The sequence below is a fragment of the Primulina eburnea genome, chromosome 11, assembly GCF_022965805.1.
Source record: "Primulina eburnea isolate SZY01 chromosome 11, ASM2296580v1, whole genome shotgun sequence".
Taxonomy (NCBI): domain Eukaryota; kingdom Viridiplantae; phylum Streptophyta; class Magnoliopsida; order Lamiales; family Gesneriaceae; genus Primulina; species Primulina eburnea.
This window is the reverse complement of record NC_133111.1, coordinates 36,734,846-36,744,455: the sequence shown is the minus strand read 5'-3', so window position 1 is coordinate 36,744,455 and position 9,610 is coordinate 36,734,846. Positions and strand designations below refer to the sequence as shown.

At 30.9% G+C, this 9,610-nt stretch overlaps 1 pseudogene; it reads left to right on the top strand.

Annotated features, from left to right (window-relative positions):
• The first annotated feature begins 1,807 nt into the window (after positions 1-1,807).
• Positions 1,808-5,002, top strand: LOC140805710 (WAT1-related protein At3g28050-like; annotated as a pseudogene).
• Positions 5,003-9,610: the final 4,608 nt, after the last annotated feature.

The following is a 9,610-nucleotide window of genomic DNA, read 5'->3' as shown; positions in this document are numbered from 1 at the left end:
ATAATTATTTCATGCATCCAATTCAATTACTCTATTTATATATTTTTATAATTAACTATAACTATTTATATTCAATTTTTAAAATATAATTATTTAATTTCAAAATCATATGAACAATTAGACGTACGAATTTTACACCATTCTCTAAAGAATGCTACAATTACACCACATATTTGAAATTGGGTCGTGCTATGTATACAAATTATGTTACAGATTAGGTTACAAAATGCATTTAGAATAATAAAAAAAAAAAACTATCTTAAATATATTTTTGAAAAGATTTTTTCAAAATAAAATGTTTATACGATTTTATAATTTCAAATATATTTTATAAATTTTTCTTTAAAATTTGAATTTGACCTTGCAAATTATATAACATATTTGACCTCAATTTTAATTTTGAAAATCTACTATATTAATGAGACATTGTTCAAATAACCTTTTCTTTTCTTTTGGCAAAAACTTGTGTGAGACGGTCTCGTGGGTCGTATTTTGTGAAACGAATCTCTTATTTGGGTCATCTATGAAAAAATATTATTTTTTATGTTAAAAATATTATTTTTTATTGTGAATGTCAGCAGAGTTGACACATCTCTTAAATAAAGATCATAAGACTGTTTCACAAAACACATACTCTTTCTTTTTTCGTAATAACTTGTATGGGCCTACAAATCTTTTAACAATTTGCAATCAGAAATATGTAATTAGTACACCTTTAAGTCCAGGAACATCCCTCAACTCTACAATCACTTGTGTCATTGAGTCGAGCCAATTTTTATATAACTAATATATTATTTTGTTCGAGCTTATTCTAATTTTTATAATAAATATAAATCATAAATTTAATTTTTATCTAAAAACTAATTCATTAAGCTTATCAATGAACAAGTTTACATACTAACAAGCCAAATATTATAAAATTTGGAGTGAATCTCATGTGAGACCGTCTCACGGATCTTAATATGTGAGATGAGTCAACCCTACCTATATTCACAATAAAAAGTAATACTCTTAGGCTGCGTTTGATTGGAAGGATAGGATAAACTAATGATTAATATGTAAATTATAAAGAAAATGATTGTGGTAGGATTGTAATATATGGTGTAAAATAATATTATGTTTGGTAAGATTTTTAAGTGTAGGATAATTTTGAATTTTTTGATGAAAAGGCAAAATTGCCCTTTCCCTTCGCGACGGCGGCGGCGACAGTGGCGGCCTGAAACGGCAGGCGGGAGGCGGCGGCCAGAAACGGCCGCCGGAAATGTCGACCGGCGCCGGAAATAGTCGGCACGGCCGACGACGATCGTGGCGGCGGCGTCGGCGGTCGGTGGCGGGAAGTGGTGGTGAGTTTGAATATAAGAGAAGGGTAAAATTGGAAAATAGGAAGGATTAAGAGTTGGATAAATAATCCTAGGGGGTGAGGAGGTATTATTTTAACCTACCTAATATATCCTAATCATTCATAGGAGGGATTGACTTGATTAAATAATCACGCGTACCAAACAACTGACTAGGTAGGATAAAATAATCTATCCCGGCTAATCATCCGAACCAAACGCGGCCTTAGCATAAAAAGTAATACCTTTTCATGGATGACCAAAATAAGAGATCCGTCTCACAAATACGACATGTGAGACCGTCTCACACAAGTTTTTGCCTAAAATTTGAACTTGATTTGTTTATCTGTTAACAAATTTTATTAAAAAAATAAAACAAACTTTTATAAAACAAATTTTGAATAAATCACGAACGATTTAATTCATTTTCTATGATTCCATACAAAAACACGTAATTTTGACTTAAGAAATCATATGATTAACTGCCTGTCAGCGGGCCCACATGGGTCCAAAGGGAACTGGAAAAACAGTGAAGAAGAAGATGATGCACAGAATTCGGATTGGAAGATATGGGGTTGCTGGAGAGCGCAGCGACGCCGTATCTGGGCATGGTGCTGGCCACAACCGCTCAAGTGGGGCTGATTATAATCAGCAAGAGGGCCATGGCCAGCTGGGATGACTACGTTCACATTTGTGGCCTACTCCAATGCTCTTGCTTCGCTTATACTCCTCCCTCTTTCTATCATAATTCACAGGTTTGATCAATTCTTGCAATCCCTTTCATTTTTTTGTTTAAATTGGGAAAATTACTGGGTTAATGCCCGGAGAAACCCTGTTTTCCTAACTTGGGTACTGTTCTTTGGCTATGGGTTTTGATGAATGATGGTTTGCAGGTCTTCTAGCAGGCCTCCGCTTACTGTCTGGCTCATTTGTGGCTTTTTTATTTTGGGAGTTTTTGGGTATGTTTCTTGATACCCTTGCTTCTTTTTCTCTGTTTTGAATGGATGTATATTGGAGAAGGGATCGTGTCTTTGGTTCGTGAAGGAAGGTGGTGATTTTATTGGGAGGATGGTGTTGTCATTGATTGACCAGCATGGCAAGTAGGCTACAACGCTAAAGATCCAAAATTTATATTCAAATTTCAAACTATAAATTTCAGCTCCCAAAATACATTAAGTTATCCACTCGTTGCTCCCTTTACTAATACCTAAGTTTCCTCCTAGTTTACCTTCTTCGTGTTTACTTGAATGATCATTGGTTTTAACTATTCTTCTGTTTATTATCGCTTTGCAGATGCTCGGCGCAGCTGACTGGCTATACTGGAATTAATTTAACCAATGCTGCATTTGCATCAGCCATGCTTAATCTGATTCCAGGATTTACCTTCATACTTGCCCTCATTTCCGGGTTTATTATTCTCATCTTAATTTTGGGCTTATGTTGTTTTTGTGCGTGTGTGTTTGTTTTCCAAATTCCAACTTATGAACTGAGACTTGTTCATGCTACTTGGGCGAAGCTGTGTAGATTTATATTCTTGAATGCACTCTACTCATTTTAATTCAAATGGTAGAAATATTAACACTAGGAATTTCTCCAATCTTTTTAATTTGGATTGAGCTGTAGCATTCTCTATGAATTGTCACTGTAAGTTTAGCACTTCACCTTATATTACCAAATTTATTTAATCTCCAATCCTATCCCTTGAAGGAACGATAATATCTTGAACATGTTATTTTGGTTAACTGTGTTAAAGAGAGATTAACTGGACTTATAAATGAAACCGCAATAAAGTTTGTATCTTCAAGTTATGTCTTCGCGTGTTATATGTTTGATTAAGCTATTTACTAGGTGAATTTCGCATTTTATTGTAAATTATGACACAAAATGATTTAATCGCTTGCTATCTTGTTATCAAAATTTTAAGTAGCTGGAACTGTTATATGCCTGAGAAAGGTGATGATTCTGTGTACATTTTAACTTGGTGGTTGTTAGGATGGAAAAGCTAGCTTGTAGAAGTTCAAGTTTTATGGCAAAAGCCATTGGAACAGTAGTGTCCATTACTGGTGCCTTTATTGTAACTCTCTACAAAGGCCCTCAAATCCTTGCTCCCTTGTCGTCATCAGAGTCGAATGATATGTATCTTCAGTCATCACAATCAAACTGGATAGTTGGAGGATTATTCCTTGCAGTGGATTGTGCATTGTCTTCTGGCTATATAATTGTACAGGTATTTTTCTTTACAAAAGATTTTAAATAAGAGATGAGATGCCTTTTGATGAGGAGAAACTTTCTCACTGCGATAGTTGTAGAAATTAGCATCTATTTGTGCGGATGAAGGTGATAATATAGCCGATTATGTAATGGTGGTAACTTGGGCTGATCATTTTTGTGAAGCTAGTAATGTGAAGTAATTGTTAGTAAAATTAATTGTGCTAAGTTTCTCAACAACTCTCTCTTTGTGACAGTCTACGAACATTTTCTATGCAGGCACTAATTCTGACGAAATACCCAGCAGAGTTGATTGTGGTCTTCTTTTACTGCTTCTTTGCTGCCATTTTATCTATAGTAGCCTCTCTGATTGTTGATAAAAACCTAAGCGCTTGGGCATTGCAGCCTAACATCAGATTGATTGCTGTTCTATACTCGGTACCATTTCTCCAACTCATTTGAGATCCATATTTTTTCATCCCACTCATATCATCATCATTTGAACAATAATATCACGCAGTTTCATTGAATTTAAGCTTTGTTGTTCATCAACAGGAAAGAAATACGATCATTTTCTTAAATGTTATTTTCGAACATGCACTGGTGCAATTCAATTCAGGAATTGGATTATCATACTTTTAAAAGATTTTTCCTTTTTTTACAAAAGAAATACATCAACCTTGCTCTTTTTTTAGGGAGTTTTCGGTTCTGCATTCCAAGTTGGTGTAACCGCATGGTGTCTAGGGAGAAAGGGTCCACTTTTTGTTGCTGTGTTTCATCCACTGAGCATTGTAATATCAGCTGCAATGGGTTTTCTCTTCTTGGGAGATATTCTGTATCTTGGAAGGTAAGTGTGTCTTGTGTCTCGGGCGTAAAAGAAAGTTCAAGAAATTTAACGGAAATCATTTGAATCTTGTGCAGTTTAATGGGTTCCGTTATTATTGTTGTCGGATTCTACTCCGTGATGTGGGGTAAGGCAAAAGAAATCTTGGTGATTGAGAATGACATCGACATAAGTTCTGAATCAACCAGCGAAAAAGCTCCCCTTTTGCCAATCAGGAATGATAGCACATAAAATTTCAGAGCTGAAAGCTTTGGATTGCGAATTACGAACGGTTTGATTCTTTCTCAATGTAATTTTTCCTAAGATAGAAGAAACAGTTTGCATTTCCTTCCACCATAAATTCAAGAATTTAGTCACCTTGAATGAAGATGAACTATATATCATGGTGAACTCCAGAGCGTGTTAAATGTATGGAGAAACAAAAAGAAAGCTTAAATCTTATATAAGGCGGCCAGATCCTTGATGATACACAACTGTAGTCAAAGATTCTGTGTTAGCATCCTGTGGTTTTCGTGTTACTGTAATTGTTAGCCGGAGCGATTGTAGAACAAAATCTTTGTCATCAAAATACTGTGTATAAACATAATTCTGAACATTTTTAATTTGCCTTCAACTATCTCAAGTCACTTATTTCGTTCATACTAGTAGCAAAGCAAGTGCGTTGCAAGTGGGTAGCGAACTTAAATGCGCTATGGATATTGATAATAAATTTGCAAAAAAATGTAGACACATAAATTTTCACAAATTATTCAATAATAAATATTATTTAACATCTTATCTATCATTTTAAACAACCATGATTTAATTTCTTCAATTCTTTTTTTGTATGATTTTCGAATCTTTCAGTATTTTTTTCATTTTTTTTTTCATGTTTCTTTTTTCAATTAAATTTAGTAATCATATCATTATATCTAATTTTCATGTTTTTTTTTTCGTTTTCGGATTTGATTTTGATTAATCTCTTTGATCCTTGCGTGTTTTTTCTTTGGTTTTCTTATTTTATTTATTTGAGTTATTCACGCTTCGGGTCTAACTCCATTTTTTTTATGAAGTCTCACTCGGTTTCATATTATATTATATTTATTTTGCATTAAAAAGATAATTAAGTGTATGAATTAATTGTTAATGAGAAAGAATGTATGCATGAATTTTGAAGTATAATGAATAGAAAAACAAGGAAAAAAATGAAGTGATTAAAATAAATGTTATGTATATATTAATTTTAAAATTATTGATATAATTACTTGATATAAAAATAGGAGAAAATACATGAAAATGCAAAAGCACGTAATAATGAAGATAGATATTTTATCAAAGAAGCAAAATAAAAAATTTCCAAATAATTCATCATTAGAAAAATCTAAAATATAATTGTATTTTCTTTCAGTTAAAACATCATAAAATATAAAAAAAAATATGGATATATTCACATAATTCAAAAACTAATTTAGAATATATATATACACACAAAATATATGTAATCATTAAAAAATAATATATAGTAAAACAATATTTTGAATAATGTCGAATCTTACAAAAATAATTAAGCTACTGTCACTACATCTTCAATTAATTTGATGTATTTTATAAGTCCATATAATAGTTAAAATTATCCTAAGAGATATAAAAAAAACTTTTAAAATAGTAAATAATGTCAAATATTACAAACAAATTAAGAATTGATAGAAAAAATGACGAAAGATTTCAAAATTTTCATAATTTAGAATTTATAATTCATGATTTGAAAAAGATAAAAAAATAAAATTAAATAATTTATTTTGTTTATTAAAACATTTTGTAATGAAAGTTTTCTTGAATATTTTCTATTAATATTTGACTTAATGTATTTAAGAAAAAATTCAAATTCAAACTTTATTATTTAATTAAATTAATGTAATATTAGTTGAGTCATGATAGAAATAAATCTTGTATAATAGAGCATTTGTCGTTTTACCAACTTGTCGTAACAATGCTCTAACATTAACTAAAATATTTTAAAACCATACAGTAGCTCAAACGTGACGTTTCGATTGCTCTATCCCGCATCAACAATTATTGTATCCCCAAAAATTATATTATTTGCAATCAATGAGAATCGAACTCGTGACATTAACTCTGATACCAATTATTGGACCAGATATTTTGTCGTTTTACCAAAGTTATAGCTGATAGTAAATGTGCAACTAAAATATTTTAAACGGTATACTAGCTCAATCGTCATGGTTCGATCGATGTATCTAACAAAGACAATTATTGCACTTCAACAATCTCACTCTTAATAATTACATAATTTGCAATCTATGAAAATCGATTTCATGACTATGGTTTTGTTGTAGGATCACACAATTGCGGCTTTACCAAAAGTTATAATATGTGGTACTGGTGCAATATTAACTAAAATCTTTTAAAATCGTACAGTAACTCAAATGTCACGTTTCGATTGTTATACCTCACATGGACAATTATTGCACCTGAAAAATCCAATATGGATGTTATTTTACATGAGAAAATATTTCTCTAAATCAAATATATTCTCACTAATCAAATAATTTCATTGAATAAAAAGTAATTTTAATTAATAATAATAATTTATATAGAAATATTAATTGTTAGGGTGCCCTATGTCCTCACTTATGCTCCATTAAATTATAATCAAAGTAATAATACACAGTAAATTAGTAAACTTAACTTAGTTAACTTAGCAAGGAGTAATATTAAATAACAATTATGCTATCTTGAAATGTGAAAAATAGTTTTTTTATGTATATTAATTCATCATATATAATGAGAAATTAATTAATATGTAAAAAATATGAAAAAAAATTAAGTATATACAATGAAAAATTAATTAATAGTTTGAAAAAAACAAACAAGACAACAAATCAATATATATACGACGATTTCATAGTAAAATAATGCTAATACAATCATAATTTGTATTATGTTTAGAACATAACTGAAAATTAGATAACAAAATATATAATAACAAGAAATTTAATTTTAAAAACATTAATACGTAAAATATTATCATAACACATAATGATAAGTGAAATGATTAAATTATTGAGCTACTGTTTATTTAATTATTACTTAAAGCAATTTTTTGAAATTGTCAACATTTAGCATTTCTTATCATCTACATAAAAATATCAAGAACTTCATAAATTTTTTGATATTAACCAATAAAATTAATTTAAATACATAAATAAATTCTTAAGTTCTTTAAAAAAATTATTTTATCATAATCTAATGTTCTTGTAATAATCTAAGAAAGTTGGAAACATATAATAGAGTTGAAAAGTTCACAAAATTTATTAGTTATATCAGAAATATTAAACATTTTATTTGAATTTTTCAAATTTTAGTCTTTCTTACTATCTAAATAAAAATTTCAAGAGTTTCACACATTTATAAATATTAATTAATAAAAATAATTTAAATTAAATATATAAAAATTCATTAAAAAAATAATATCATGCGTTTATAATAGTATGAAAAAATTGAAAAATAGAGTTAAAGAGCTCAGACATTTTATTATTTATATTTTAAAAATTAAAGCGGCTTACATCCATACATGACACCAAGTTTTCTATTCCGCACGATGAGAGGTACAAATAGCAAAACCATAATTAAAAAATAATTCATTAAAAAAATAATCTTAGAAAATTACTACAAAACCACAATCACGGAATAATTCGATTAATATTTTACAATAAAAAAGTATTCTTACAAATAATATTTCACATATTTCAATATCTACATTATGTATGATACTTCTTAGTTCATATTTAAAAATCAATTTTTTACAGAAGTGATGTATTTATATATAAAAGAAAAGAAAATAAAACTTAAAAATATTAAATATTCATTAATAAAAATCCACTCGTTTTAGTAGCAATAAAGAAAACTAAATTAAAAGTCATATGTTTATACATATGTTAGATTAGAATATAATTGTTTGTACAATATTTGGTGTTGCGGGCGTGCCAGGTGCGAAAATGCACCGATTTGTGTGAAAATGATAAAATCTAACTTCTAAATATTCAAGCGGCGTGAATTCTAAATTCGACCGTCAGTTATAGTCTCCTAAAACAAATGCAATGCCAAAAATAAAGAAAACTATTGGAAATTGATGCAAATAAGCCCCTGACATGATTTTGAATTTACAAAACTGTAGGAATTCATTAATGACATGAAAAATATAATAAATTGTTGCTGAAATCTAGAATGAGAAGACGTAAAATGCTAGAAATATACTGAAACGCTTGAAACTAATGCTTGAAGATTGAAAATTTTGCAAAGAGTATTTTTGCAGATTTGTCTGTAGAGTTGTGTTGTGTGTGTCGTTTGCCGATTCCTCCATTTTCTTTACTGTGCGGTGCGGTTCGTTCCACTCCCCCATGACTCACGATCTTTTCCCATTTTCTCCAACAATCTCCTCCTCTCTCCACGATCTCTTGGACGTTATCTGCTTATTTAAATACACTAATGGGCTTCTTCTTTTTCTCTATCAATTTAAATTTTTGGGCTTAGACAATTAGTTGGGCTCAATTTAATTTTTGGTGCAAACAAATGCCCCCCGCAAGCATTGGCCCATTGGGCCAAAATGCTTGTGTACGAGCCCAATTTTAATTGTACTTGTAGCGGCCCGTGATTTTATTTGTATGTGAGTTGGGCTTATGATAGTGGGTTGAATAACCCAAGCCCATTCACAATTGGATTTCAAGCCACTGTCTCTTGGTTTTCTTCATTCCCGCTTTCTTCATTCTCCAGATTCAAAACTCCCTATTCCACTTTCTTCAACCTCTCTGCCTCTCCTTTGTCCGATTACTCTCGCTACCGCTGGAAGATCGCTGCCCTTAGAGCTTGCTCGCATTTCCTTCGCTGGCGTTTCTCCTGCTCCATCTTGCATAATCCCACACCTCACTTTCTTCATTTAATTTCTAGATTTTAAAATCTGGCCACAACCCCTCTTCACCATTGTGCCTTCATGGTGTTTGTGAATTTGATCCAATGAGAAATACATTAAAATTTTGTTGTTTTCATTCTCGGCTAGACAAACTCCCCAACCGTCGTGGCTCCCCGGTTCACCACAGCTTCTATCGGAATCTGCTCGCCCTGCAAGAGCGAACACTACTATCTTCTCGAGCCATGATTTTGCGGCTACCACGACCTTACAAGATTTTCCTTCGGTTGTTTCTGCTTCTTCTACAGCTATTGG